At 46.5% G+C, this 27,617-nt stretch overlaps 1 long non-coding RNA gene across 1 annotated transcript; it reads right to left on the bottom strand.

Moving 5' to 3' along the window:
- Window positions 1-27,584, bottom strand: LOC120986846. Its single transcript, XR_005775810.1, has 4 exons — window positions 27,572-27,584; window positions 8,061-8,063; window positions 7,313-7,321; window positions 1-159 (listed from the first exon to the last, which is right to left on the bottom strand). It is a non-coding gene; the product is annotated as an uncharacterized LOC120986846 (long non-coding RNA).
- Window positions 27,585-27,617: the final 33 nt, after the last annotated feature.

Genomic DNA, 27,617 nt, shown 5'->3' with positions numbered 1-27,617 from the left:
TTTACCGGCGAGTGCTGCGGATTATCGAATTGTCTGGATGTGTTGGGACCCCCAGCCAGGATCCCTATCTGCGCGCACCATTTGGCTTGTAAGCCATTTTCTGGTCAGTACCCAAATGAGTGGGATGAGTAGTGCTGCCAACCCCTGAATTTTCTAAAACTGACTTTAGCCATATGTGAAAGTGGAGTGAGCTGTCAGAGTAATGATAAATCTGGCCCATTGACTTCACAAGAGATACAGAGCGGCGGAGTTTGCTTTGAAATTAAACATTTCACCACTGTGTAATTTGGCCTATACAGCAAAAGGAGGTGCATAGTCACCCATCAATTTTCCCCAAAAAGCCCATTTACCATAACAAATTTCACCACTATGTAATTTGGCCCATACCGCAAAAGGAGGTGTACAATCACCCATAAATTTTCCCCAAAAAAGCCTGTGTCACATAAAGAATTTCACCACTAAGTAAGTCGGCCCATACCGAAAAAAGAGATGTACAATCACCCATACATTTTCAAAAAAAAAGCCAGTGTCACATACAGTGGCGCACCTACAGGGGGGAAGTCCAGCGGGTCTGGCCCCCCCTAGAACAACCAGACAATATTATTTTTTTTTTATCCCTCAGGGCCGCACCGCCGATCACCACAGGCGGCGCGGCCCTGGATGTAATTGCGGCAGCGGCGGTGGTGGCGGCGGGCAGTAGGGGATGAGCGCTTCCATTGTGGAAGCGCTCATCTCTATATCCATCTGTATCGCCGTCCTCAGTACAGCGATACAGATGCCTGTGCTGCGGCAGGGGAGGGAGAGGCGTGTCCCTCCCCTGTTCTTCTGATAGGCCGCAGACACTAATGCCTGCAGCCTATCAGAGGCCGGCTCAGGCGGCGCGATGACTTCATCATCGCGCCGCCTGAGCCGGGCAGCACACAGCAGGGACACAGGCCGGAAGAGGCCTGCATCACATCGCTGCTGATGGAGGTAAGTATCAGTGTTTTATATTTTTTTTTTTTCTGGACGGGGGGAGCTGGCACTATGGGGGCATCTGACAATTCTTACAGCCCAATTTTTTGGGGGTGGCACTCTGGGGCCATTTCTTACTGGCACATTATGGGGGGGGGCACCATGGGAGAGAGGAGCACTATGGGGGGGCATCTGGGGGCTCTAAAGGGGCTTTTTTTTTTTTATTGACACATTATGGGAGGCACTATAGGAGAGAACGGCACTATGGGGCATCTGGTGGCAATATAGGGGCATTATTTGGGGGCACTATGGGGGAAGTGGGGATTCTAAAGGGGACATTTTTTGCTTATTGGCACATTATGGGGGGCATTATGGCATCTGGTGGCACTAAGGGGGCATTTTTTACTGGCACATTATGGGGGGGTACCATGGGGGAGAGGAGCACTATGGGGGCATCTGGGGGGTCTAAAGGGACTTTTTTTTATTGACATTATGGGGGGCACTATAGGGGAGAACGGCACTATGGGGCATCTGGTGGCACTATAGGGGCATTATTTGGGGGCACTATGGAGAAGTGAGGGGCTCTAAAGGGGCCTTTTTTCTTGCTGGCACATTATAGGGGGCATTATGGCATCTGGTGGCACTAAGGGGGCATTTTTTACTGGCACATTATGGGAGGCACTATAGGGGAGAGCGGCACTATGGGGCATTATTTGGGGGCACTATGGGGGAGTGGAGCACTATTGGGGCATATGGTGCCACTTAGAAGGGGCATTTTTTACTGGCATATTATGGGGGACACTATGGGAAAGGGCGAGAGGAGCACTATGAGGGCATTTACTGGGGCACTATATAGGGGTATTTTATGCTGGCATACATTATGGGGACATTAGCTCAACTGCGGGCACTAAGCGGGGGTATTTCATGTACTGTCATATTATAGGGAGAATTATTACTACTAGGGGATAATAGCTTTACTACTACTGGGGGTCTATGAGGAACATGATTACTAGTATGGGCACTATAGGGGCATTATTACTACTAAGTGTCATCTGGCAGAGAATTATTTCTATTGGTGGTATTTTGGGGAGCACTGTTACTTTGGGGGGCACCCTGGCACAGTATCAGCTTAGTACAATAATTTTTGGGGGACATTATCTTCATAATATTAGTGTCTGGGCGCAGTTATTTTTTAGAGCACTGTGTGCCAATAATTGTTGAAGGGGGCACTATCTGTGTGGTAGTAGTATTTCCAGGGGGACTTTCTCTGCAGTATAGTATTGGGGGTGGCAGGAAAGGGTGTTCAGAAGATGATGGAAATGTGGGAAACTAATGTCTGTTTGTTAATCTCTGCAGAGACGGGAGATGGCTGAAAAATCATCATGGCGGTCTGGTCTGAATGGAGAAGATAAAGAAAGAGAACGTCTACAACAAAGGTGACATCACTGGATGTAAGAGGTATGGGGCGCTATGTAGGAGAGGAGATGCTCCGGCTCCTCCCCCTGCCATTTGCAGAAGGAGGATTCAGAGCTGGGTGAGGACGGCCAAAGGGGGCAGCAGGCCACGGGCGGGTGACAGATGGTGGGGGGGAACAACAGGCCTTAAGCAGGATCTGGGGAGGGAGGAGAGCGGAGGAGCTTCCTGGCTGTAGCTTGTTGTATAAGCAGGCAGTGCAGCCAGGACAGACCCTCCCCTCTCCGTATGATATGTAGAGACAGGCCTCAACTATAGAATTTCAGCTGTACAGTGTTTGTTGGGCGTGGCCTATTATATGTAGGAGGGGCTTTTTATAATGGGCGGGGCTAAACAAATTGGCACATTGTTCCATTCCTACAGAGCTTTTAAAAATGGCCAAGTAAAAGAATCAGCACAACAGTTTTTTGCCTTTCGGACCCCCCCATGACAAAATTCCTGGGTGCTCCCCTGGTCACATAAAGAATTTCACCACTAAGTAATTCGGTCCATACCGCAAAAGGAGGTGTACAATCTCCCATAAAGTTTCCCCAAAAAAGCCTGTGTCACATAAAGAATTTCACCACTAAGTAATTCGATCCATACCGCAAAAAGAGGGGTATAATCACCCAAAAATTTAGTGTCACTAAGTTTAAGTGTCACTACGGTTGAGCGAACCCGAACTGTAATGTTCGGGTTCTTACCGAACTTTAGGATTTTTGGACCCCGGACCCGAACATTTCAGTAAAAGTTCAGGTTCGGTGTTCGGCGCTTTCTTGGCACTTTTTGAAAGGCTGCAGAGCAGCCAATCGATAAGCGTTTAACTCTGTGCCCTTAGAAGCCATCACAGCCATGACTACTAATGGCATGGCTGTGATTGGCCAGTGCAGCATGTGACCCAGGCTCTATATAAGCTTGAGTCACGTAGCGCTGCACGTCACTCTGCTGTTATTAGTGTAGGGGAGGATGCTGCTGGTGATTTCAGGGAGAGAATAGAAGAGAATCTTTGGTTCAGAACGTGAATCTAACTCAGCGATCGACTTACATTTAGTTGTGTGGGTGCAGGGCACAATCTTTTTACCCTGCCCTGAGCCCAGTGACTGAAAAAAAAATAACTTTTATCCGTCTGTTAGTTAGGTATGCGGCGGCGGCCATTTTATGCAAGCTCAGTGCACCAGCACTGTATCTGAGCTTTTGTGACATTGAAATCCAATCTTTGAAAACTGCACTAATAATCTGGTTGTAAAAAATCACCCTTTTTTGGCAATATACAACATCTGGTGCATTTGCAGGATTAGTTAGTGTGCAATTTAAGCTAGAAATACAGCCATAATTTTCTTTTTTCTTTTTAAAACACCCTTTTTGTGCAAAATACACAATTTTACATCCCTAGCTGCATCTGGACGTGTGAAATTCAAACGTTATATACAGCTTTCATATTCTGTTAGTAAAAAAAAAAACTTTTTGGGCAATATCTGGATTAGTCAGTGTGCAATTTAAGCTAGAAATACAGCCATAATTTTCTGGGTTTTTAAAAACACACTTATTTTTTGCCAAAATCCACTATTTTACAGCAAGTGTGAAATTCAAGTTTAATATATACAGCTTTCATATTCTGTTATTAAAAAAACACACTTTTTTTTGGCAAAACACAACATCTGGATTAGTCAATGTGCAATTTAAGCTAGAAATACAACCATAATTTTCTGGGTTTTTAAAAACACACTTTTTTGCCAAAATACACCATTTTACAGCCCTTGCAGTATTAGCACGTGTGAAATTCAAGGGTTATATACTGCTGTCATATTCAGTTATTAAACAAACACCCGTTTGGGCAAAAAAAGTTTATTTGGCAGCCTTTGCTGCATATGCCATTGTGAGATACACCCTTTATATACAGGGGTTCTATTCAGGTATTTGAAATACAGCCATTTAGGGCAAACTATGTTAATTGAGGCCTATTCTGGATCAGGGCGTGTAAGATACACCCTTTATATACAGAGGTTACATTCAGTTATTTGAAATACAGCCATTTTGGGCACAAATCTTTAATTGTGGCCAGGGCGTGTGAGATACACCATTTATATACAGGGGTTATATTCTTCTATTAATAAAACACAATTTTTTGGCAAAATACACAATTGTTGCGCCCTTGCAGTATCAAAATGTTCCAGGGTTATATACTGCTGTCATATTCAGTTATTAAACAAACACCTGTTTGGGCAAAAAAATAATATTTAGCAGCCTTTGCTGCAGATGTCATTGTGAGATACACCTTTTATATACAGAGCTTATTTTCAGTTATTTGAAATACAGCCATTTTTGGCGCAAATCTTTAATTGCGGCCTAGTATGGGTCAGGGCATGTGAGATACACCCTTTTTATACAGGGGTTATATTCTTCTATTAATAAAACATCCTTTTTTGGGCAAAATACACAATTGTTCCGTCCTTGCAGCATCAAGACGTTTGAAATTCCAGGGTTATATACTGCTGTCATATTCAGTTATTAAACAAACACCCGTTTGGGCAAAAAAAAAATAATTGGGCAGCCTTTGCTGCAGATGTCATTGTGAGATACACCCTTTATATATTTGAATTATATTTAGTTATTTGAAATACAGCCATTTTGTGCACAAATCTTTAATTGTGGCCTAGTGTGGGTCAGGGCGTGTGAGATACACCCTTTAAATACAGGGGTTCTGCTCAGGTATTTGAAATACAGCCATTTTGGGCACAAATCTTTAATTGCGGCCTAGTGTGGGTCAGGGCGTGTGAGATACACCCTTTATATACAGAGGTTATATTCAGTTATTTGAAATACAGCCATTTTGGGCACAAATCTTTAATTACGGCCTAGTGTGGGTCAGGTCGTGTGAGATACACCCTTTATATACAGGGGTTATATTCAGGTATTTGAAATACATTAATTTTTGGCATCAATCTTTAATTGCAGCCGAGTGTGGGTCAGGGCGTGTGATACACACCCTTTATATACAGGGGTTCTATTCGGGTATTTGAAATACAGCCATTTTGGGCATAAATCTTTAATTGCGGCCTAGTGTGGGTCAGGGCGTGTGAGATACACCCTTTATATACAGGGGTTATATTCAGTTATTTGAAATACAGCCATTTTGGGCATAAATCTTTAATTGCGGCCTAGTGTGGGTCCGGGCGTGTGAGATGCACCCTTTATATACAGAGGTTCTATTCAGGTATTTGAAATACAGCCATTTTGGGCATAAATCTTTAATAACGGCATAGTGTGGGTCAAGGCGTGTGTGAAACACCCTTTATATACAGTGGTTATATTCAGTTATTTGAAATACAGCCATTTTGGGCATAAATCTTTAATTGCGGCCTAGTGTGGGTCAAGGTGTGTGAGATACACCCTTTATATACAGGTGTTATATTCAGGTATTTGAAATACAGCCATTTTGGGCAAACAAATTTAATTGAAGCCTAGTTTGGTTCACGGCGTGTGAGATACACCCTGTACATACGGTCGTTCTATTCTACAATTAATTAAAAACCCATTTAGGGCAAGATCCTAAATTCGAGAAATATGAGGAGAGCGTCAAATAAGAAACGTGGCCCAGGTGGTGGTGCTGCTGGTGGAGCTCCTGTTGCAGCGAGAGGACGTGGTCAATCTGTGCCAGCTACACGCTCAAGTGAAACCACTTTTTCAGGTGCGAGTAGGGGACAGAACCTGCAGCGGTATTTGGTCGGGCCTAATGCGGCTCTACGAATGGTGAGGCCTGAACAAGTACAAGTAGTAGATTGGGTTGCTGACAGTGCCTCCAGTTCCTTCACATTGTCTCCCACCCAGTCTCCTGCCGAAAGATCAGAGTTGGAACCTGCAGCCCATGTCCATCAGTCTTTCACCTCACCCCCTTGCAAATCAGCCAAGCAGTCTGAGCCCCAAGTCATGCAGCAGTCTCTTCTGCTTTTTGATGACTATGTTAGCAGGGATTCCCAGGGCCATCCACCTAGCCCTGCCACAGAAGTGGAAGAGATTGAGTGTACCAATGCCCAACCACTTATCTTTCAAGATGAGTACATGGGAGGACCATCCCAGCACGTCTCGGGTGATGACGAAACACAGGTGCAAACTGCTAGGGCTTTTGAAAGTGTGCAGACCGACAAGGAGGGCAGGGGTGAAGACTGGGTGGAAGATGATGTGGAGGATGATGAGGTCCTCGACCCCACATGGAATGAAGGTCATGCGAGTGACCTGTGTAGTTCGGAGGAAGAGGCGGTGGTCACACAGAGCCACCAGCACAGCAGTTGAGGGAGCAGGGTGCAAAAGAGGAGCAGCCGTCCTCTAGACAGTACACCTGCTACTGCCCCCCGCAGCAAGGGACCGAGCACACCAAAGCCAGCTCCAAGGAGTTCCCTGGCGTGGCAGTTCTTCAGACAATGTGCTGACGACAAGACACGAGTGGTTTGCACGCTGTGCAATCAAAGCCTGAAGCGAGGCATAAACGTTATCAACCTGAGCACAACCTGCATGACACGAGATGTAGTGGAGTAGACACCTCAAAAACCAAGAAAGGTCTCTGGCTCCTCCTGCTTCCTCTTCTGCTGCAGTCTCGGCCTCTTCATCCACCTCTGGAGTGACAGTGCCACCTGCCACCCCGCAAACAGAGGATCTGCCAGAAACACCACCACCTGGGTCACCAAGCATCTCCACAATGTCCCACGGAAGCGTTCAGCTCTCCATCTCCCAAACACTGGAGAGAAAGAGGAAGTACCCCCCAACCCACCCGCGATCCCTAGCCCTGAATGCCAGCATTTCTAAATTACTGGCCTTTGAAATGCTGTCATTCCGTCTGGTGGAGACTGAAAGTTTTAAAGGCCTTATGGCGGTGGCTGTCTGACAGTACGTCGTGCCCAGCCGTCAATACTTTTCCAAACTAAATAGCAAAAGGTTGGTGGCTCACTTCCTGATCCGCTATTGGGTAGGTGCACTGCCCGACAGCACTCCCTAATGCTGGTAGAGTAAAAAGGTAATTAGTTAAATTGGGCGTCACACTATTATCAGGCAACACAGACAAGTTGGTTTGGTATATCAGATACTTTTATATATAGTACTTTAAAATAATTTACAACATGTTGCATAAAATTCATACATTCAAACAATGTTAAAACTCAGACTAAAAATACAGAACATACACTTCTATATACTAAAAATCCTTAGGGGGGGGGCTGTTGAGCCAATATGGTCCAGAGTCAATTATAACCCTGATTTGTATTTACAGCTATACTTTTGGGAGAGCACAATATTCAATAGAGCAATATCCAGAGAAATCAATAACATCCACAGATTTTGACAAGTTTGCAATAATCCACAAATATACTGTGTATAGAATACTTTACCGCTCCTGTATTCGGCCCGTTTGTGCACTAGCTTATCAGGTGCGATGCTTTAAGCTTCCAGGACCTGTCGGTAAAGTCTATGGAGTTTCCCCTCTTGCCTGGATAGCAGTATGATTTCTTTGCTCTGCTTTGACCTTCCAGGACCTGTGGCGTCCCACGTGGTTAGCTGGGCGGTCAGATGACTTGAATTTCCAGGCGGGATTTTCAAATTGATCTGTAGATGTTAGCAGTTGAAAACAAACAATTTCCAAATGTTGTTCCTTGATGTTCCCTCACTGTCTTTACCATACGCGTTTCGGGGTAACAGGCCCGTTCCACCACTGAGGAAGGGGCCTGTTACCCCGAAACGCGTATGGTAAAGACAGTGAGGGAACATCAAGGAACAACATTTGGAAATTGTTTGTAATATATACCCCTCCTCTACCTAGTTGACAGCTTAATAAATTTCAATAATTTTTCTTTTACATTTTCGGGTGACAATAAACAAATTTTTTCTGTCATAGACCCCTGCTCTACCAAGTAGACAAGTTAATACATTTCTGTAATTTTTCTGTTACATTCTTGGGTTGACATTTTTCAATTTTAGACGTGAATAAACCCCTTCTCTGCATAGGTGACAGGGAATAAAATTTCTGAAATTCTTTTTTAATTGATGCACGCCACCTCCTTTCATTCAATGCTTAAACTTTAACAAGTTGTACCACATTTGCGCTTTAATAATTTATCCCACATTTCCGCTTTACTCATTTGGCCAACATTTGCGCTTCAATAATTTGTCCCACATTTCCGCTTTACTCTTTTGGCCCACATTTGCGCTTCAATAATGTGTCCCACATTTCCGCTTTACTCTTTTGGCCCACATTTGTGCTTCTGTAATTTGTCCCACATTTGCGCCTCAATAACTTTTCCCATATTTCCGCTCGATCCAACATTTTTAAAATAAATTTAGCTCCCTTAAATTTGGTCTCTTTTTCTCACGCTCCCACTCCAGCGTGGGACCCTGATTCGCTGATAACCGTGATCAACATGGTAGGCTCAGAAAAGAACATCGAAAGTTGATAGAGAAGAAATCCAAATGGATGGTGGATGTCACTGGGGCACCTCTACATAGGTGACAGGAACATAAATTTAAAAAAATCGTCAATTACATTGTCAGGTGACATTTTTCAAATTTTGCCGGATAGAAACCCCTGCTCTGCATAGTTGACAGGGAATAAAATGTAAGAAATTCTTCATTAATTGATGCGCACCACCTCCTTTCATTCACTGCTTAAACTTTAAAAAGTTGTCCCACTTTTACGCTTTAATACTTTGTCCTATATTTCCGCTCTATAATTTTAAATTTAAAAAAATTAATCCTCCCTTGGATGTGGTCTCTCTGTCTCACGCTCCCTCTCCGGCCTGGAACTCTGATTCCCCGCCACCCGTGATCACCATGGTAGGCGCATAAAAGAACATCGAAAGTTGATAAAGCAGATATCAAATTGGATTGTGAACATCACGGGGATGTGCGACATGGTGGGGCAATAAGTATGCACACGCCTACACAAACTGACTGACAGGGGTCAGCCCCTGCAACTTCTGGGTCTCCAAACTGGGCACATGGCCTGAGCTTGCCCTTTTCCCCTTGGAGGTGCTGGCCTGCCCTGCAGCCAGTGTATTGTCTGAACGTGTGTTTAGCACAACTGGAGGGGGTTATCACAGGTTATATATCCCAATGTTTTGGGGTGTACCCTAATTTAAAAAAATATAAATAAATTTAAAACCAAAAAGCAGTGTAGGCTACCTCCTCCTCCTCCTCCACCGCCGCTTCCACCTACACCGCCACATCCACCGCCTCTTCAACCTCCTACTCCATATGGACCTCGTCCTCCTAGATCAAGATTATTAGTTTTGCCTATTTTATGTTATTTAAAGTAATTTCCCTATCCACATTTGTTTGCAGAGCACTTGCCATGCTCTTAATCACATTTTGATGCCATTTGCAGCCCTCTAGCCCTTTCCATTAAATTTTTACAGCCATTTTAGTGCTCAAAAGTTTGGGTCCCCATTGACTTCAATGGGGTTCGGGTTCGGGGTCAAGTTCGGCCGAACCTGTCGAACCCGAACATCCAGGTGTCCGCTGAACTCTATGTGTCACATAAAAAATGTCACCACAAAGTAATTCGATCCATATTGCAAAAGGAGGTGTTCAATCACTCATAAATTTTCCTGAAAAAAGCCTATGTCACATAAAAAATGTCACCGCAAAAAGGGGTTTACCACATATAACTGCACCGCTGAACGGCAAGTAGGCCTTTAATTTTTTCAACATATACACAAGGCTTTTCAACATATCAGTGCAACGCTGAACGATGAATATATTTTTCTTTTTCCATGGAGTCTTTTTGTTATGGCTTTGCACAGGGAGCAAGAATGTTACGCACAATTCTGATGGAACTCCTGATCTTAAGAAACTGGAATTGGACTCCAAAGCAGAGGCTCTCCTGTCATGTCTTGTGTGCTGTGGACATTGAATGCAGACGGAGCAGATAAAAACACATGAATGTTTTCAACTTACTGAAGCTGCTTGATTTACTGAATTTGCCTGAAGCTGCGTGAATAGATGATTAAGGCCTAATGCACACGACCGTTGTGTGCATCCGCGTCCGTGGTTCGGTTTTCCGTTTTTTTTCGCGGACCCATTGACTTTCAATGGGTCCGTGGAAAAATCGGAAAATGCACCGTTTGGCAGCCGCATCCGTGATCCGTGTTTCCTGGCCGTGTTTCCTGACCTGTCCTATTTTTTTCATGGTCAACGGTTCGCGGACCCATTCAAGTCAATAAGTCCGTGAAAAATCACGGATGCACACAATATTGTCATCCGCGTCCGTGATCCGTGTCCGTGATCCGTGTCCGTTTTTTCCTATTATTTCAATGGCAAACTTGACTTAGATTTTTTTTTCATTTTTCATGTCCGTGGATCCTCCAAAAATCAAGGCAGACCCACGGACGAAAAAACGGTCACGGATCACAGACCAACGGAACCCCGTTTTGCGGACCGTGAAAAAATACTGTCGTGTGCAGGAGGCCAAAGGAAAAGTCTGCTGATGTGTTGTCATCAGCATCTTCATTATGTTTACTGCAGGACCCGCGACGACGTAAGTCGGTCAATACCGCAAAAGGAGGTCTACAATCACCCATCAATTTTCCAAATAAAAGTCTGTTTCGCAAAAAAATTTCAGCACTACGTAATTCGGTCCATACAGCAAAAGGAGGTCTACAATTACCCATCAATTGTCCCAAAAGAAACATGTTTGGAATAAAAAATTTCACCAATGAAAGGATAATGGAATTCGGTTCATACAGAACAAAGTCTACAATCACCCATCAATTTTTCCGCAAAAAACAGTTTCACATAAAAAGAATTTCACCAATACGAAATTCGGTCCTTACCACAAAAAGGGTTCCACACATATAACTGCTCAGCTGAACGGCAAATAGGCCCTTATTTTTTTCCACTTTTACAATACGCAAGCCTTTTCAACATATAAGTGCAACGCTGAACAGCGAATATATTTTTATTTTGCCACTAATATACTGCAGACAGGGCTTTAGAATATGTAACCGCTGAACGGCAATTAGAGCCAATTTTTTTTTCTACTTTTACACAACACCAAAGGCTTTTCAACAGAAAAGTGCAACGCTGGATGGCTAATATATTTTTATTTCACCACTAATACACGGTAAACAGGGCTGTAAAATATATCACTGCACCGCTGAACGGCAATTAGGCACAATTTTTTCCCCACTTTTACACGACACCAAAGGCTTTTCAACAGATAAGTGCAACGCTGAACGGCAAATATATTTTTATTTTGCCACTAATACATGGCAAACAGGGCTGTAGAATAATATCACTGCACTGCTGAACGGCAGTTAGGCCCTAATTGTTTCCAACTTTTACACAACACCAAAGGCTTTTCAACAAATAAGTGGAGACAAGTAGAGTCCAAACCTGGTACCGTTGTGTGGTTTCTGTGGAGAGATATGTATATATCCTTGCCCTGGCCTCCCACCGCCAGACTATAACCACGGGCCTGTTCATCGTGGCCACAGGGACACAAATATGTATCCGGTTTGTGCCTGTGATGGCCGGTCGATTCATAATTCCTTATAAATCGCTGGTTCCATGCTCTCTGCTAGATTTGATTGAACTGGGGAATGGCCTAGACCCCTGCAGAGAGGTTTTTCCTGTTCCATTAGCTGGGTTCCTGGCTGGCTGAATGGAGGTGATAAATTGTAAACAAAGGTGGCCTGGGCTTTGTAGCAGGGCCCTCCTGTGGAGTGCACTACCTCTGCTATCTTACAGCTGATGGCTGGTGTGGGAAAATGGCTAACAGTAAATATTTATCCATATTCCTCACACCTTACCCATCCGTACCCTCTCTGCCGCGTGAATTTGGGTGCCAGGGGTACCGGGAAGCTGGAAAGGCTGTATCACAGTTGTTTGTCCAATCGACTGCGGAGCTTCTTTTCTGGTGCGGTCCGTCAGCGCAAACCCATTATAGAACCCGGCGGTGCCCAGGAAGTACATCACCTGGTTCTTGTCCCTGGGGCGTGAGCCAGGATGCACTGACATACACTTTCCTGGGCTCCGGTTCCAAAGCTTCCCCACCTGCCTGGGGCCCCTCGCATATGCCCAGCTGGCACTTTCCTGGCGTAAGGGTCAAACCTGCCTTGCAGATCTGCCTGAGCATCTGCGCCAGATGCTCTCGAGAATCCTCCCATGTAGGACAGAAGACGGCAATGACCTCCAGGTACGCGGCCGTGTACCCTTCGAGTCTCTTAAGCAGATTTACCATCCGCTTAAAAGTGACAGGGGCATACTCTATACCCAACGGCATCTTGGTGGGTTCCGTCCTTCAGAGGCTTTTTGTTGAACATTTTCCGGAAGGGGCGGCATTCCGGGAGGGAACCTGCCTCCCGCTCATGATGTGCCTGCATCAGGTTCACGGGGAAGGCCTTCTGCCAACCCCGGGCTTGGTCCAAGGTGACCAGGTACATCCTGGCATTGAGTCGCTGGTGCTCGAGGTACGGGCCCTCCTAGGCCACCTGAAGCTTGTCCTGAGGTACGAGAACCACTATCCACGCTTGCTGACCCACCTGGTGGGTCCTCTCACAAGCCATCTGGTCATACCCCCGCTTCTGGTCGGTCTGGGCCTGCCCCATATGTTGTGCACCAACTGCGGCAAGGCCTGTGCCTTCTCCTGGAAGCGCATGACACACTCGATGACCGACACCACTATGTCTCCCGTCCAGGCCTCTGACTTAACGGCACCTGGGTAGCTGGCCATCGGAATTTCATGCGCAATCCAGAAAAACTCCGCCCTGAACAGATAAGGTACCACAATTTGTCGGTCCCTAGGCCACGCCTCCGGTGAGCCCTGTTGGACCGTTTCCCAGCACAACCGTATTTGGTCCAGACCGCCTTTTGGAGGTCTGAGTCCAAGGGAGGCCGTGCCATCTGCTCCGTGAGAGCTTTCAAGCTGGCGCTATCCCTAACGCCACTTGAAACCCCTGGTGGGACGTGGCCAGAATAGACGAGACTGCCCCGTCCCCTGTCAGTTCTACTACCTGCCAGTCCCTAGGCCACTCATCTGGTGAGCCCTGCTGGACCGTGACCCGATACAGCCGTCCTTGGTCCCAGACCACCCGCTCGAGGTCTGAGTCCGAGGGAGGCTGTGCCGCCTGCTCCTTGAGAGCGTTCCGGCTGGCGTCACCCACTAACGCCACTTGAAACCCCTGAGCGGACGTGTCCAGAATAGACGAGACTGCCACCTCCTCTGTCAGGACCCCGGGACCTGTCTCCTGGCCTCTATCTGACTCGGCAGCCACTTGGTCGGAAGGGGGAAAGCCATCAGACCCCTGAGGGGCCCCTAGGGCCCCAGCACTCCCACTGCACGTGACAGCAGCAATGGCCACTACCACCGCTGGTAGTGTCTGCTTCCCCTTGGCTACCGACCAAGTCGCCAGTCCAGATGGACTAACCTGGCCCTCTAACATCCCGTTTGTGGAGGAACCCTGCACTAAGGCTTTACCTGGGAGCCCTACTTCTCCTGGGACAGCCCTGACCTCATTTGCATCCTCCTCCTCTGCAGCTGTCTGCCCCACCTAAGGACAACAGGTTCCAGCATGCTTGTTGGCCACACTCTGGGGCCTCAGCACAGCTGGCATGAATGACCCCCTCCCCACTGAGGGGAGAGGCACACATTACATCCCCCCCACATCCCTATTAACAGGCATGTTAGGTAGATTAACAGTATCAACAGGGGTGGACATGACATCACATTCTGGGGATCGGACCTCGGGTTATCAGCGGGCACGTACTTAGACACAAGCCGCCCCAGATCCGTCCCCAGCAAAACACTGGCAGGGATATTTCAGGATACCCCCACCTCCCTTACTCCTCGACCGGCACTCCAGTCCAAATAGACCTTGGAGATAGTAAGGGATCTCCCAGGCAATAAATCATGGGGTGCCACCAGTTCAGGCAGTAACAGAGTCATCTCAGTGCCGGTGTCTCTAAGTCCCATGGCCACGGCATGGACCACGGTAACTGGTTGAAAATTGTCAAGAGGCCTCCCACCACCCACACCTACACACAACACCGTGGACAGTTTCCGGGTCGATTACTGGGACGGGTCCCTCAAGCGCTAGGGACACATGGCATTGAAGTGTCCTGGCTGTTTACAGAGGTGGCAAAGTCGGTGTTCCACCACCGACGTAGAAAGTGAAGCCTGGGCCGGTGCCCACCTCGGCCTAGGGGCAGGGGCAGAGTGTGACTTACAACACTGAATGGCGAATATTTTTTATTTTGCCACTAATACACGGTGTGACGAATACCGTACCCCTCGTGCTCCGACTGATGTCAGACATCAACTACGTCGAGCTCACAAGATACGGTATGGTCACTGGTTACTAAGGCATGACGTTACACCCTCCTGGAGGAGCGGGTAAGATCAGTCTTGGTACAGTTTTCATAGATTCCTTCTGTCCACACACGCACAGAGAGGCAACAAGCTGAGAGAGCCTTTTCACTGCTCGAGTGAAACAGAGTGTTCTTAGCCTGGGAAGACTACCACCAGTTCCTTGTTTGATATAAGCCCGGTCCGATAACGGGATTATATACGGTAAGAAACCAACACGCGGTAGCGTATTACTATGCCGAAACACGGACGTGGGGATTCGTGATCCAGATACAAGAACAGCACAAGATTAAATTATATATTTAATTGAATTAAGGGCTCACTAGACAAAACATAATATACACAGAAAATATATACAGTGGTCTGAGGTTACAAATACAGATGGCGTGGTACAAACAGGGTTAAGCAGAATTTTATCAGAGGGATGAGGGTTGTGATGAGTCCTTTTCTGTGGTCACATGGAGGGCAGTGATGTCAGCAGGTTGCAGGTCCCTCTAAACACATGGCATGATGTGACCCTCCTTCAGAGAAAAAACACGCCTGCTTGCTGGCACAAGCCTTTTAACCTGTAGCTGGTCCCTCCCCTCCCGGCCTCTGGGAGGGGTCCACCCCCCCTCTGCTGGGCTGGCAGCACATGAGCCACAAAACTGATTAGGGCTCATGGCTCCAGACCAGAATGTCACAGGGAGGTTGTTCTGTGACCAACGGACCCGCCTGGGTTCCGGCTACAAGTAGAGTCCAAACCTGGTACCGTTGTGTGGTTTCTGTGGAGAGATATGTATATCCCCCTTTCCTGGCCTCCCACCGCCAGACTATGACCACGGGCCTGTTCATCGTGGCCACAGGGACACAAATATGTATCCAGTTTGTGCCTGTGATGGCAGGGCAATTCATAATTCCTTATAAATCGCCAGTTCCATGCTGTCTGCTAGATTTGATTGAACTGGGGAATGGCCCAGACCCCTTCAGAGAGGTTTTTCCTGTTCCATTAGCTGGGTTCCTGGCTGTCTAAATGGAGGTGAGAAATTGTAAACAAAGGTGGACTGCAAGAAGTTCTCTGCCATATGGCTGGGCTTTGAAGCAGGGCCTTCCTGTGAAGTGTACTACCTCTGCTATCTTACAGCTGATGGCTGGTGTGGGAACATGGCTGACAGTAAATATTAATCCATATTCCTCACACACGGCAAACAGGGCTGTAGAACATATCACTGCACAGCTGAATGGCAATTAGCCCCTATTTTTTTTCTACTTTTACACAATACCAAAGGCTTTTCAACCGATAAGTACAATGGTGAACGGCGAATATATTTTTATTTTGCCACTAATACACGGCAAACAGGGCTGTAGAATATATCACTGCACCGCTGAACGGCGATTAGGCCATAATTTTTTTCTACTTTTACACAACACTAGAGGCTTTTCAACAGATAAGTGCATCGCTGAACGGCGAATATATTTTTATTTTGCCACTAATACACAGCAAACAGGGCTGTAGAATATATCACTGTACCGCACAAGGGCAAATATATTGTTCTTTTGCCACTAATACATGGCAAAAAAGGCTTTACAACATATAACTGACCTGCACAAGGGCAAATAAGACGTACTGTAGAAATATTTCCTTGTAATAAACCCTGTTAATGGCCGTATCAAACAGCACTTGCACCCCAATAACAAGAACGGTTTGCTGGAATGACAGAGCTGTATAATGGCAATTTGGATCCCCAGTCAGTGCACCAAGGTGTAATAGGATTGTTCCTATTACCCAGTCTGTAACCTCCCCTACTGAACACTGTTCTACACAAATGCTGTGGAACAATTCCTCCCTGTCCTTTCCCTGCACTTATAAATCGTTTTTTCACCACATTCAAGTCTTTCCTATCACTGTCCCTAGCGCCTGCAGACATTGCTTTCTGTACTAAGTACACTGGTAAATGGCCCGAATCTAAGATGGCGGCTACTATTTATAGGGATGCAACATCACAGTCCTGGCTGGCTGCTGATTAGCTGCATGCATGGCATTATGGGTGATCCCACCTTCCCAGGGTTATTGCTCCATGTCCTCACACGTGCAAAAGCCATTTTAGGAAAAAATTTGATTCGTTACCACGAAGCGCAAGGAAATTTGGCTTTGGTGCGAATCAAATTTTTCCTAAAATTCGGATCGAATTCCACTTTGTCAGCTTCGATTCGCTCATCTCTAAATATAACGTTTATTTCCGTAATTGTGAGTTTTACATTCATACGTATTACCAAAGACATAAGGGAACATTTCTCTGAGCATTCAATGCATTGCAAATCTATTTCCCTTAAGCTGCCCATACCTAAATACTACTTAATCCTTCTCCATTACTGTAAGGGATTCAAAGTAACAGTAAAGCATTAGATGTACATCTTAATTCTCTTTTTCCTTCATCTTTCCCTTGTGAATTTCTATAATCCATACAATTTCCTCTTAGTAATACTACATTTTCAATAAATCTTAGCTCTCCGCCCCCCTAAAAACCTGTTCTCATTTTTATTATAAATAGAATCAGTTTGGGTGATTATTGAGAAGAAGGTCATTTAGGTTAACTAACTCATTGATACATGAATCAAATATTCTCCAATTGGCCCTAAACTTGGTGCAGGACACTCTGAGGTCTCCTAGGACTCACATATTTTTTTAATTTCTTTCTGCTATCTCTTTTTAATTTTGTTTACATATTTTTACTTTCTCTCCCTCCCTTTAAGCTCTTTAATGCAATGACAGCAATAGAAAATAATGTCAGAATAGCTACAGGATCCATGCCTGATTCATTTTCGAATAAGTGATGTTTTGTATGGGGGGTGGGGGGGATTTGTCTGTTTGAGTCAGTCACACACTGAAAAACCTCTCTGAGATGATACTGAAGGCTGGACAAGACAGTACAGAGAGAGAGCAGACTGGACAGTTCTGGCCACTGTTTCAGTCCTCCTTACCAGAAGTCCATGGAGTCAGTGAAGATTGTATGCACCAGAGAAAGGCCATAGTCCACGTAGGACTGAACCTTGTTAGGCTACTTTCACACTTGCGGCAGGACGGATCCGACATGCTGTTCACCATGTCGGATCCGTCCTTTCGCTATTTCGCCGTGCCGCCGGACCGCCGCTCCGTCCCCATTGACTATAATGGGGACGGGGGCGGAGCTCCGGCGCAGCACGGCGGTGCACGGCGAAAGCCACCTTACTAAAAAGACCTGCATGTCGTGCATCGCCGTGCTGCGCCGGAGCTCCGCCCCCGTCCCCATTATAGTCAATGGGGATGGAGCGGCGGTCCGGCGGCATGGCAAAATAGCGGAAGGACGGATCCGACATGGTGAACAGCAAGTCGGATCCGTCCTGCCGCAAGTGTGAAAGTACCTTATTCAGGGAGTATGTCAGCCTGGCAGGACACATGAAAAAACTTGTTCCATCATGTTTATGAGACTGAACTGGTTGCTGCAGCTTCTGCAGAGATTGTGGGAAGTGGTGACTCAGTGGGGCTTTCAGAGAGGAGTCTTCTGATCAGACACACAGGTAGCAGGTTTCTACTTGCCGAAAGCTGCAGCAAGCTGCATACACAGTGTATCTTGGTAATAGCGTAATTGGTCCTCACTTTCAGAAACAGGAAAACATTCCCCCTAGTTTGCTTTGATAGCAAAGGTCTAAAAGCATTGCTATCGAGTAATTATCAGACAGCTTCATGTGAATGATACTCCTGTCATTATGTAGCAAGCAAGCATACAGGTTGTTATTTTCACCAGCATCACTGAAGAACCATTTCTTTATGGCTCTGCCCCCCACTGAGTTGAAGGGTCATCATGGCCAGTGTCATCATATTCATCAGCCTTGTCCTTGTTGGGCAGACAGTCAGATGTTTGCAGCTTGATGCACTTTAGCAACTGATCGGGTGTGTGGCACTCTTGCTAGGTTCATCTGCTACAACACGGCATGGCAACATTTCACTTTACACATATGATAGGAGGGAAGACGAGTGAGAGCAATGCTCATCTATGGAGGATGAAGCACCAGGTGTGGAAACTGACATAAACATGAATAAAAAGACAAGACCTGGCCTAGTTGCTGTGGTGCTGCCTTGCCACTGCCAGAAATAACTTTGACCCAGTGGGTTGTGAAAGACACATTCTTTCCCAGCCTGTATCAGCTGCTCCAGGTGCCTACAGTGACATGTAACTTGCTGCACAGTGACTATTGCAATGGCAGTCCATGTCCTCTGCAACGTGACAATATAAAGCAGGGATGGCTTTTTTGGATAAACAATGGTGTCTAGGTTTCTTACAACTAGGCTTAATGCATGCCACCAGTTACCTAGGAGCAGCAGTATCCACTAAGGGGTACATCATTGACTGCAGGAAACTTATCCAGTTAGGAGTTAATCTTGTGCATAGGATTGTTTCCTGGCCACACATTCTGTTATCAATATAGCGGTGTAGGCGGAGGAGAAGTTGTCTGGACTGGAGAAGCAGTAACTGATGTTGACGATAATAAGAACACTGTGCTGAATATGGATATTTCCTGGCTGGGGCAAAGGAGACCAGGGAAAGGAGGGTATTCTTAGTCCTCTAGCTACTGCCACTTCTATTTTCCAATTGGGTGATGCCGCTTCATGTGCTGCAATAGAGCCATGGGACTTATGAACGTTATGAACGTGCACAGCTTATTTTAATCTTGCAATACTTATGACTTCTGGCACAGTGGAATGGAGCTAGCGGCATCCAAGCTTGGCCTAGGTATGGCACGTTTTGAGCCTTTGCCCACAGTATCACCAACATCACCCTTTGTGGAGCTGACCACATTGGAAGCAGATGTGGCCCTCCCAGTTCGATTGGAGGTTGTGGCCATACTTTGCCTCCGCTCTTTATTGCTGCCATCATCCTTCTCCTCTAATGTCTTCTCCTCCTCCTCCTCAGCACCCAAATCAGGCTCCCTGATTGTGTCTAACACACAATCATCATCATAGTCCTCACCTTCCCCACCGCTTTTATTAGACTGTGATATATCATCGTGTGGTCCTTGGCCTCCTCCTGATTCCCTGCTCTGCAGTTCTCCAAAATGCCACCGTCACTACCACTGCCCCTACCGCCTACCGTCTTCCTCATGGCAGTCCAAATGCTGATTCTTCTCACACAGCTCATCAATAGGGAAACTATCTTGAGTATCTTCCATAGCACTTGGATTCTTTCCCCTCCTCTTAGGAAAAAAGAAGTGCCCAACTAGGCAGTGATACAGAGAGGAAACTAAAAGGCTTCTCTGGGGTTGAAAGGAGGAGGAGCAGGAGGAATACTGTGACCCTGGCCTTAAAGGGGTTATCCAATTCTAAAAATGCCTCCAACAATGCCAAGACTCCTCCTATAGATCATACTTACACCGCTCCCTGTCACTCCGGATCCATGCACAGCCGCCAATGCATCCAATAGCTGGCCGTGATGGTGACCAGCCTCTCCTAGCATCATGGATGAAGCACTAATCTTTAAATGAATTTATAATAGGATTTGGGTTAATGAAATTTCTTGAAATCATATTTAAAAATAGTACAATTTAAGATAACACTATTAATAATAGACAATAGTTGTATGTATAAATGATTTAAATAAAAAAATATATATCAACTAGCATATAGTAAAATGGATAATACGTATAAAGTAAGAAAGGGTCAAACGATGTAAAAACAAAGTGAGGACAAGAAGCTTTGATATATATTTTATTACAGAACAGTATCAAATACTCCAGTTATAAGACTCCACTTCTACTCCCCTGTCCCCTACACTGATCACTCACTCTCAGCTCACTATGGAGAGGGGTGGGGATGGAGGCAGCGGCGGAGAGAGACACATAGAGATGCATAAAGCATATGTCTCACATCTACACTGTTAGATGCTGCTTTATAATGTCCTCCATCCACAAAAACCCTTAATGTGGTCACTGTCACCCGATTAAACAAATGAAACAAAAAGAAAAAAAGAAAATAAATAAAAATATAAATTCTTTCAGTGACTAAATGTAACCGCATTTGAAGTACAAATGGCAGGTCTCTTGTAAATGATTTGATTCAAACCCATTATGTGCATCTGGCCTAGATGGACAGTGGCAACATTTTCCCCAAAATGAGCACATATTGTGGTGGATTTCATTGTGGAAATGAAGAGATATTGCTGCAGATTTCACTCTGTGCATTTTAAAGAGTGGAATCCACAGCGGACATACAACATATACATTGACATGCGGCAGATTTAAAATCCACACTGCACGCCAAGCTATATGCAGCCCGTGTGTGCAGTGTTTTAAGATCTCACCCACTTTGCTGCTACTGTAAATGTGTTTTATAAGTGAAAATCCACAGCATTTACATAACACTGTATAAATCCCTCACTGTGAACACCGGCTGTGCAGGGAAACTGCAGCACAACTCGATTTGTGTGACTCGGCTGTGCGGCACTTCGCTTCACAGCTGGTGGATGGGAACACCGCCGTACAGGAAAAACATTTGCAGAGAACGTAGCAATAAACCAGCGCCAATTTTTTGCAGAAATTCAAATAGTGAGATGGTGATATGTCGATAATCGTCACTTCTGTAAGCAAGACTCTCTTGTCTCGAAGAGACTGAGAATAAGAATAAGAGATTTACAAGGATTGTAACAGAGATTAAGAGTATAATAATACAAAGAAATAAAGACATGCACCGAATGTCCCCAGACAGAAGAGGATCCAGAAAGCTTGGAGCTTTGCCAGGACCAAGGGCTTTTAAGCCATTTTTCTGGCCACCTGCCATTTGGGCATCCTCCTTACAGCTTGTACGTTCCATATGCACTTTAAACAGTAACATCAAGAGTTAAAAATGCACCATTCAGCTACAAGAATCGTTTTGTCTAAGGCACTGCCCCTGTCTTTCATCATCCTGGCTACCTTACCTAAGTCCTCGCTAATGTCAGGGTGATTGTTCCACTGCTTCAAATTCCATTCTAGCACATTTAATTACAGGTAGCCCTTTAAGTAAAATAAAGTTACATTTACACACGTGCATAAAGTCAATAAAATATTAGCTATATGTAATCACATATATGTTTACAGTATAATAAATAGGAAGAGTGCAGCGGCCAGGCCGTCGGAGTGCACGTGGGTGTGGGTGGCCAGATGGGTGCAGTAGTCCTGAGGCTACCTGGTCTGGCGTTCTTCCCTTTGGGGCACCCTCTGATTCTGGATTCTCCTGCCTGATGGAGGTTGAGGTTCCCTTGATGTTGCTGTTTTATGTTGCAATGCAGGGTCCCGGTCGTCATGACACAAGCACCTTGCAGTGCAAATGTAACATAGTAACATAGTACATAAGGCCAAAAGACATTTGTCAGTTCGGCCTGTCATCCTGCAAGTTGATCCAGAGGAAGGCAAAAAAAAAGAACTGTGAGGTAGAAGCCAATTTTCCCCACTTAAGGGGAAAAAGATTCCTTCCCGACTCCAATCGGGCAATCAGAATAACTCCCTGGATCAAGGACCCCTCTCTAGTAGATATAGCCTGTACTATTATTACACTCCAGAAATACGTCCAGGCCCCTCTTGGACTCTATGTGAATTCACCATCACCACCTCCTCAGGCAGAGAGTTCCATAGTCTCACTGCTCTTACAGTAAAGAATCCTCTTCTATGTTTGTGTAAAAATCTTCTTTCCTCCAGACGAAGAGGATGTCCCCTCGTCACAGTCACAGTCCTGGGGATAAATAGATGATGGGAGAGATCTCTGTACTGACCCCTGATATACACTGCTCAAAAAAATAAAGGGAACACTTAGACAACACAATGTAACTCCAAGTCAATCACACTTCTGCGAAATCAAACTGTCCACTTAGGAAGCAACACTGAGTGACAATCAATCTCACATGCTGTTGTGCAAATGGAATAGACAATAGGTGGAGATTATAGGCAATTAGCAAGACACCCCCAATAAAGGAGTGGTTCTGCAGGTGGTGACCACAGACCAATTCTCAGTTCCTATGCTTCCTGGCTGATGTTTTGGTCACTTTTGAATGCTGGCGGTGCTTTCACTCTAGTGGTAGCATGAGACGGAGTCTACAACCCACACAAGTGGCTCAGGTAGTGCAGCTTATCCAGGATGGCACATCAATGCGAGCTGTGGCAAGAAGGTTTGCTGTGTCTGTCAGCGTAGTGTCGAGAACATGGAGACGCTACTAGGAGACAGGCCAGTACATCAGGAGACGTGGAGGAGGCCGTAGGAGGGCAACAACCCAGCAGCAGGACCGCTACCTCCGCCTTTGTGCAAGGAGGAACAGGAGGAGCACTGCCAGAGCCCTGCAAAATGACCTCCAGCAGGCCACAAATGTGCATGTGTCTGCTCAAACGGTCAGAAACAGGCTCCATGAGGGTGATATGAGGGCCCGATGTCCACAGGTGGGGGTTGTGCTTACAGCTCCACACCGTGCAGGACGTTTGGCGTTTGTCAGAGAACACCAAGATTGGCAAATTCGCCACTGGCGCCCTGTGCTCTTCACAGATGAAAGCAGGTTCACACTGAGCACATGTGACAGACGTGACAGAGTCTGGAGACGCCGTGGAGAATGTTCTGTTGCCTGCAACATCTTCCAGCATGACCGGTTTGGCATTAGGTCAGTAATGGTGTGGGGTGGCATTTCTTTGGAGGGCCGCACAGCCCTCCATGTGCTCGCCAGAGGTAGCCTGACTGCCATTAGGTTCCGAGATGAGATCCTCAGACCCCTTGTGAGACCATATGCTGGTGCTGTTGGCCCTGGGTTCCTCCTAATGCAAGACATTGCTAGACCTCATGTGGCTGGAGTGTGTCAGCAGTTCCTGCAAGACGAAGGCATTGATGCTATGGACTGGCCCGCTCGTTCTCCAGACCTGAATCCAATTGAGCACATCTGGGACATCATGTCTCGCTCTATCCACCAACGTCACGTTGCACCACAAACTGTCCAGGAGTTGGCAGATGCTTTAGTCCAGGTCTGGGAGGAGATCCCTCAGGAGACCGTCCGCCACCTCATCAGGAGCATGCACAGGCGTTGTAGGGAGGTCATACAGGCACGTGGAGGCCACACACACTACTGAGCCTCATTTTGACTTGTTTTAAGGACATTACATCAAAGTTGGATCAGCCTGTAGTGTGTTTTTCCACTTTAATTTTGAGTGTGACTCCAAATCCAGACCTCCATGGGTTAAAAATTTTGATTTCCATTTTTTTATTTTTGTGTGATTTTATTGTCAGCACATTCAACTATGTAAAGAACAAAGTATTTCAGAAGAATATTTAATTAATTCAGATCTAGGATGTGTTATTTTTGTGTTCCCTTTATTTTTTTGAGCAGTGTATTTGTAGCAAGGCCGAGTATTGGCCTGCATTTGTGGGAGGGGCGCCCTGCCCTTTATCAGCTGCTCGCCCCCTGTCATCAGTGCACGGACAGCAGCAGCAGTGTTCAGCAGCAGCAGTGTTCGTGTCCCTGCTTCAAGCGCTCCGGATCTTCAGCCGGCAGATCGACGTCAGCAGAAGCTTCCAGCGGTCTTCCGGTCAGCTGACTCCGTGTCACAGAAGCAGCAGCGGCCGGTCGCACGGCTCGAGTCCCAGGTAAGGGAGGCTGTCATGTCACAGCAGCGCTTCTCCAGTCCGGTCGGTGGGGTCGGTCCCTTCAAGGTGAGGAAGGGACATCCCCACACCGGAACGGTAGTCTGGCAGCACGCCCCGCTCCCACGTGACTTGCACGCAGGTAGCAGGAGTCAGCGAGACTCCGTCCGACTAATTTTGGAAGCCCTTGGATTTTCGATCAACTGGCAAAAGCCCTACATTGGATCCTCGAAAATAGGTTTGAGTGTGAACATGTGATACATTACCTGTACGACTTCCTGCTGATTGAGTCTCCTCAGGGCCCGCGAGGCAATCTCCAAAGTCTCCTAGCATGCTTTGCGCAATTAGGGATTCCCATTTCTCCGAAAAAGGTTGATGGTCCTGCCACTGTCATTACCTTTTTGGGCATTGTCTTGGATACAGGAAGCATGTCCGCCAGGTTACCTGTAGACAGGTTGGTCAGGGTCCGGGATATTATTCACACTTTCACTGTGGGCAGGGTCACTACAAAAGCACATCTGCAATCATTATTGGGCATGCTTAATTTTGCCATGCGCGTTGTCCCTCAAGGTAGGTCTTTTGTAGCAAGGTTACTACCTCTCCTGTCAGAGGCCCCCTGTCAGGACAGTCCGGTGTTTCTGGATAATCAGGCGCTAGCAGATTTAGTGATGTGGGATCATTTTTTAACTCACTGGAATGGCGTGTCCATGTTTATTCCAGCAGTCTCAGATAACTCCCCCATCTTATTTTCCAGTGGGGCGGGGAACACAGGTTACGCTGCAATTTTTGGCCCCCATTGGCTAAACGGGACCTGGCCAAGGGAGTTGTTCGAGGCCACGGGAGTTCGTCAATCAGCGGAGGTGGGGCACTTGTATCCCATGGTAGCAGCGGCTTACGTTTGGGGTAGCCTTTGGACAGGCCGACCGTGGTCTTTACTTCTGGCAGTTCCTCCGTCATTTCCATCCTTCAGAGTGGCAAAACTAAGTCACACCCGGCCATCGACATCCTTAGGCGTCTGGTGCAGTTGTCCCTCCAGCACCATTTCTTGGTCCACGGCTCCCTCATACATGATGATCAGACGGTAGCAGTTGACGCCCTAGCTAAGCATGATTACTCTCTGTTTTCCCAGATCTGTCCCGAAGCCGACTCATCAAGGACCCCATCTCCTCATCCCGCCTCGCTAATTCTCCACTAAACAAGTACCTAGCCGTTGCCCATGGGCTGTTTTCCAGGTCTCTTGCGGCCAATACCACCAAAGCGTACAACACCGGCTGGCGGCTGTACTGTACCTTCCTGCAAGAACACGCGCCAGGCGCTTTCGGTCATATCGACCGCATACTGTCCTTTATTGGATACTGTCATGTGCACAGGCACCTATCGTATGGCACCGTGAGGACTTACCTGTCAGGGGTGCAACATCATTTATCCCTTTCCCATCCTAATTTGTTTTCCAGTCATGTGGTCAAGGCCACGTTGAAAGGTCTACAGAATATTACCCCCGGTGTTAACTCCCGTAGACAGCCCATTTCCGGGCAGATATTCAGAGACATGTCCGATTTGCTAGATTTAAGGCCCTTCGGGGCCCTACAAAGCCTGGTTATCAAAGCGGCCATCTATTTGGCCTTTTATGGTTTCATGAGGCCAGGAGAGTTCTCCTCGTCATCACCCTGTAGGCCATTTCTAGCTCGATGGCAGTTGGCCCCCAGCTCAGAAGGTTTCATCCTCTCCCTACCCGTGACCAAGACTTCCCAGTCAGGGCCCCCTACCCGCATAAAATTTTTCCCTACAGCGCACAAATGGTGTCCAGTCCACGTACTTCAGCAGTTGTCTGGGGCTTTGGGCGCTCTCGGCCCTAAAGCTCCCCTGCTGCCCTGCGGGACAGTAGCATTGTCCACCTCTCAGTTCGTCTCACATGTACGTATGCTGGCAGGTAATTTAGGCTTGGACCCACTCTCCGTGTCAGGTCATTCCTTTAGGATTGGGGCGGCATCTGCCGCGTCCAAGAATCAAGTGCCGGCTCACATCATTCGCAAATTGGGCCGGTGGCGCTCCTCCGGTTTTAATCGTTATGTTCCCAACCCCACAGGGGAGATTTCATGTGCCTTTCAGACATTGGTGTTGTAATGTTTAATAAAGTGTCTTGCTTTCCTTGCTGGGTTTTTGGCCTCTTTCAGGTATACTCCCGAAGGTAACGGTTATGGCACAACTCAGACCGTTGACATCTTTTATGAGTTAGGTAAGTTAGGTTCTGTCACATATAGCCCCGATCACAAGTAGCAAGAGCGAGTATTGGCCTGCATTTGTGGGAGGGGCGGTCTGCCCTTTATCAGCTGCTCACCCCCTGTCATCAGTGCACGGACAGCAGCAGCAGTGTTCCCCTCCCAGCCCGCCCTTTTTCTTTACTCTTCCACAGGGTATGCCCTCTTTCAGGTATACTCCCGACGGTAACGGTTATGGCACAACTCAGACCGTTGACATCTTTTATGAGTTAGGTAAGTTAGGTTCTGTCACATATAGCCCCGATCACAAATACATAGTAATTAGATCTCTCCTCAGTCGTCTTTTTTCTAAAGAGAATAACCCTATTGTTGATAATATTTCAGGGTACTGTGGTTCCCTCATTCCAGTTATTACTTTAGTTGCCCTCCTCTGAACCCTCTCCAGCTCTGCTATGTCTGCCTTGTTCACTGGAGCCCAGAACTGTACACAGTACTCCATGTGTGGTCTAACTAGTGATTTTTAAAGTGGTAGGACTATGTTCTCATCACGGGCATCTATGACCCTTTTAATGCAACCCATTATCTTATTGGCCTTGGCAGCAGCTGCCTGACACTGGTTTTTACAGTTTAGTTTGCTGTTCACTAAAATTCCTAGGTCCTTTTCCATGCCAGTGTTACCCAGTGTTTTACCATTTAGTATGTACTGGTGACTTGCATTATTCCTTCCCATGTGCATAACCTTACATTTGTTAGTGTTAATCCTCATCTGCCACTTCTCTGCCCAAGCCTCTAATCTATCCAGATCCATCTGTAGCAGTATACTGTCCTCTTCAGTGTTAATTACTTTACACAGTTTAGTGTCATCTGCGAAAATTGATATTTTACTGTGCAAGCCTTCTACAAGATCAATAATAAATATATTGAAGAGAATAGGGCCCAATTCTGAGGTACTCCACTAGTCACAGTGACCCAATCTGGGTATGTACCATTAATAACCACCCTCTTTTTTCTATTAGGCCCCTTTCACACGGGCGAGTATTCC

This window comes from Bufo bufo, chromosome 1 (assembly GCF_905171765.1).
Source record: "Bufo bufo chromosome 1, aBufBuf1.1, whole genome shotgun sequence".
Taxonomy (NCBI): Eukaryota; Metazoa; Chordata; class Amphibia; order Anura; family Bufonidae; genus Bufo; species Bufo bufo.
This window is presented reverse-complemented; position numbering and strand designations above follow the sequence as displayed.